This window comes from Panthera pardus, unplaced genomic scaffold (genome assembly GCF_024362965.1).
Source record: "Panthera pardus isolate Hobbes unplaced genomic scaffold, ASM2436296v1 HiC_scaffold_249, whole genome shotgun sequence".
In the NCBI taxonomy this organism is placed as follows: domain Eukaryota; kingdom Metazoa; phylum Chordata; class Mammalia; order Carnivora; family Felidae; genus Panthera; species Panthera pardus.
The window spans coordinates 60460-65427 of record NW_026526820.1 but is presented as its reverse complement, the minus strand read 5'-3'; positions in this window follow the sequence as shown (position 1 = coordinate 65427).

Below are 4968 nucleotides of genomic sequence, written 5' to 3'. Positions count from 1 at the left end.
TGGATGGTGCAGTGACGTGGTAACTGGGTTCACTGTAGGCTGCAGTACCCTAGGCACTGGGTTCGATGCAGGATGCAGTGACGCGTGCACTGGGTTCACTGGAGGCTGCAATTCCACGGGTACTAGGTTCACGGGAGGCTGCATAGAAGCGGGAACTGGGTTCAATGCATGGTGCTGTCCTGCGGGTACTGTGTTCAATGCAGGCTCACAGTGCACGGATCACAGTGATAACTGGAGGCTGCAGTGCAGTGGTCACGCGTTTCACTGGAGGCTGCCATGGAGCGGGCACTGGCTTTACTGGCAGCTGCAGTGCCGCGGACCCTAGGGTCCCTGGAGAGTGCATTACAGCGGGCACTGCCTTCAATGGTGGCTGCAGAGACGCGGGCACTGGGTTCATTGCAGGCTGCAGTGCCGTAGGCACTTCGTTCACTGGATGCTGCAGTGCAGTGGGCACTGGGATCCCTGGAAACTGCAGTGCAGTCGGAACTGTGTTCACTGCAGGGTGCCGTGCTGTGGACACTGGGTTCACTGCAGACTGTAGTGCACGGATCACTGGGATAACTGGAGGCTGCAGTGCAGTGGGCAAGTGTTTCACTGGAGGCTGAAATGCCATGGGCACTGGCTTTACTGGCGGCTGCAGTGCCGCAGACCCTAGTTTCACTGGATAGTGCAGTACGGCGGGCACTGGCTTCAATGTAAGCTGCAGAACCGCGGGCACTGGGTTCATTACTGGCTGCAATGCTGCGGACAGTTTGTTCAGTGGATGGTGTCGTGCCGTGGGCACTGGTTTTACTGGAGGGTGCATTGCCGCTGGCACTGGCTTCACTGCAGGGTGCAGTGCCACGGACATTGTGTTCACTGGAGTGGGCAGTGTCGCAGGCAGTGGGTCACTGGAGGCTGCAGGGCCTCGGGCAGTGGGTTCACAGCAGGCTCCAGTGCCATGGGTACTGAGTTCACTGGATGGTGCAGTGCAGCGGGAACTGGGTTCAATGCAGGCTGCAGTACCCTGGGCAGTGGGTTCAATGCAGGATGCAGTGACACGTGCACTCGGTTCACTGGATGGTGCAGTGCCGCGTAACTGGGTTCACTGGAGCCTGCAGTGTCGCAGGCAGTTTGTCACTGGATGCTGCAGTGCCGCAGGCAGGTGGTTCTCTGGAGGAGGCAGTGCCGCCGGATCTGGGTTCACTGGAGGCTGCTGTGCTGCGGGCAGTGTGTTCACTGGAGGCTGCATACAAGTTGGAACTGGTTACACTGCATGCTGCAGTGCCGTGGGCAGTGGGGTCACAGGAGGCTACAGTGCGTTAGCCACTGCCTTCACTGGCGGGTGCAATGCTGCGTGAAGTGGGTTCACTGGAGGCTCCAGTGCTGCGGGATCTGTGTTCACTGGAGGCTGCAGTGCTGCGGGCACTGTGTTCACTGCAGGATGCCTAGAAGCGGGAACTGGGTTCACTGCATAGTGCAGTTCCACGAGCACTGGGTTCACTGGAGGGTGCAGTGCGGCAGTCACTGCCTTCAATGGAGGCTGCAGTGCCGCGGTCAGTGGGTTCACTGGAAGCTGCAGTGCTGCGGGCAGTTGGTTTACTTGAGGCTGCATAGAAGCGGGAACGGGGTTCACTGCATGGTGCAGTGCTGAGGGCGCTTTGTTTACTGGATGGTGTAGTGCCGTGGGCACTGGGTTCACTGGAGGGTGCAGTGCCAGGGACACTGGCTTCACTGGAGGGTAGAGACCCGCAGGCCCTGGGTTCACTGCAGGCTGCAGAGCCGCATGTACTGGGCTCACTGCAGGGTACATTGCCGCAGGCACTTTGTTCAATGGAGGATGAAGTGCCATGGGCACTGGGATCCTTGGAACCTGCAGTGCAGTCAGAACTAGGTTCTACTGCAGGGTGCAGTGCTGTGGGCACTTGGTTCAGTGCAGACTGCAGTGCACAGATCACTGGGAAACCTGGAGCCTGCAGTGCTGTGGGCACGGGTTTCACTTGAGGCTGCAATGCCGAGGGCACTGGCTTTACTGGCAGCTGCAGTGCCGTGGACCCAAGGTTCAATGGAGAGTGTAGTACGGCAGGCACTGACTTCAGTGGAGGCTGCAGATCCGCGGGCACTGGGTTCATAGCAGGCTGCAGTGCCGCAGGCACTTTGTTCACTGGATGCTGTTGTGCCCTGGGCACTGGGTTCACTGGAGGGTGCATTGCCGCAGGCACTGGGTTCACTGGAGGGTGCAGTGCCACGGACACTGTATTACTGGAGGGGGCAGTGTCGCAGGCAGTGGGTCACTGGAGGCTGCAGTGCCGCAGGCAGTGGGTTCACTGTAGGGGGCAGTGCCACCGGATCTGGGTTCACTGGAGGCTGCAGTGCTGCGGGCAATATGTTCACTGGAGACTGCATACAAGCTGGAACTGGTTTCACTGCATGGTGCAGTGCCGCGGGCACTGGGTTCACAGGAGGCTACAGTGCGGCAGGCACTGCCTTCACTGGCGGGTGCAGTGCTGCAGGAAGTGGGTTCACTGGAGGCTCCACTGCTGCGGGATCTGGGTTCACTGGAGACTGCAGTGCTACGGGCACTGTGTTCACTACAGGCTGCATATAAGTGGGAACCTGGTCCACTGCATGGTGCAGTTCCGCGAGCACTGGTTTCACTGGAGGGTGCAGTGCGGCAGGCACTGCCTTCAATGTAGGGTGCAGTGCCTCGGTCAGTGGGTACACTGGAGGTTGTAGTGCTGTGGGCAATTGGTTTACTTGAGGCTGCATAGAAGCGGGAAGTGAATTCACTGCATGGGGCAGTGCTGAGGGCACTCTTTTCACTGGATGGTGTAGTGCCGTGGGCACTGGGTTCACTGGAGGGTGCAGTGCCAGGGACACTGGCTTCACGGGAGCGTACAGACCCGCAGGCCCTGGGTTCACTGCAGGCTGCAGTGCCGCGGGCACTGGGTTCACTGGAGGTTGCATTGCTGCGGGCACTTTGTTCCCTGGAGGCTGAAGTGCCATGGGCACTGGGATCCTTAGAACCTGCAGTGCAGTCGGAACAGGGTTCACTGCAGGGTGCAGTGCTGTGGGGACTTGGTTCCCTGCAGACTGCAGTGCACCGATCACTGGAAAATCTGGAGGGTATAAACATTGGGGTACAAATGCCGCTATGCATCAGTACTCCTGAATCCCTTGGGTTAATTCCCAGCAGTGCTATTTCTGGGTCATAGGGTAGGTCTATTTTTAATATTTTGAGGAACCTCCACACTGTTTTCCAGAGTGGCTGCACCAATTTGTATTCCCACCAAGAGTGCAAGAGGGTTCCCGTTTCTCCACATCCTCACCAGCATCTATAGTCTCCTGATTTGTTCATTTTGGCCACTCTGACTGGCGTGAGGTCATATCTGAATGTGGTTTTGATTCGTATTTCCCTGATAAGGAGCGACGTTGAACATCTTTTCATGTTCCTGTTGGTCATCTGGATGTCTTCTTTAGAGACGTGTCTATTCATGTTTTCTGCCCATTTCTTCACTGGATTACTTGTTTTTCGGGTGTGGAGTTTGGTGAGCTCTTTATAGATTTTGAATACTAGCCCTTTGTCCGATATGTCATTTGCAAATATCTTTTCCCATTCCGTTGGTTGCCTTTTAGTTTTGTCGGTTGTTTCCTTTGCTATGCAGAAGATTTTTATCTTCATGAGGTCCCAGTAGTTCATTTTTGCTTTTAATTCCCTTGCCTTTGGGGATGTGTCAAGTAAGAAATTGCTACAGCTGAGGTCAGAGAGGTCTTTTCCTGCTTTCTCCTCTAGGGTTTGGATGGTTTCCTGTCTCACATTCAGATCCTTTATCCATTTTGAGTTTATTTTTGTGAATGGTGTGAGAAAGTGGTCTAGTTTCAATCTTCTGCATGTTTCTGTCCGGTTCTCCCAGCACCATTTGTTAAAGAGACTGTCTTTTTTCCATTGGATAATCTTTCCTGCTTTGTCAAAGATTAGTTGGCCATACGTTTACAATAGCATCAAAAACAATAAAATTTATTGGAATAAATTGAGCCAAGAAGGTGAAAGATCTCTACAGAAAACTATAAAACCTGTGTGCAGAAATGGAAGAAATTCAATTTTCATGGAAGAAACAGAACACACAAGTCAGTGAAAAGCCACCCCATGTCCATCTGTAGGAGGAATTAATACAGATACAATGTCCATACTACTCAAAGCCCCCTAGAGATTCAGTGCTATCTCTATCAAGACTCCGATGCAATTTTTATGCAATTAGAAACACATTTCCTCAAATGTACTTGGAACCACAAAAAGACCCTAAGTAGCCAATGCAAGAAAGGACAAAATAGGAGGCATCACACTTCTCGATTTCAAGCTACATTCTAACACAAAGAAGTCAGTTATGTCACTGGCATAAGCACACACATAAGACAATGGAACGGAAATTCAGAGCCCAATCTAAACCCATGCATGCACAGTCAACTAGTATTTGACAAGGGAGTCAAAGATACACAGTGGAGAAGAATAGTCTCTTGAATAACTGGTGCTGCGAAAATTGGATATTCACATGTATAAGAATAAAGGTTAGCACCATATATTACACCACTCCCTAAAGAATGAAAGGAAGAAACATAGAGAGATGTGGTTAGAGAGAAACAGTGACAAAGAGGAAGTACAAAGAGGAAGGTAGACACCTGCTCGAGGTATGTGGATGGCGTTAGAGGCGTCAGGGGAGAGGGGATGTATGAGGTGGCTCTGAGTGCTGGGGCAGAAAGGGCTTGTATCATGGGAACCAGAGTTCCATGACCCCGACTCCAACATCCCTGGGTCCAAACTCTGCAGAAGCCATTGGAATTGAACAGATGGGTATCCCTCATTTCTTCTGGAACTGTGAGGCTCAGCCTCATGTTCTGTCATGGAGATGGATGTCTTGAGGGAGATTGTGCTGCTCTTTGGCAGGTATACTCCAAGTCTGCCCTGTGGGGAGGTGTCCTGGGGCCATCTCT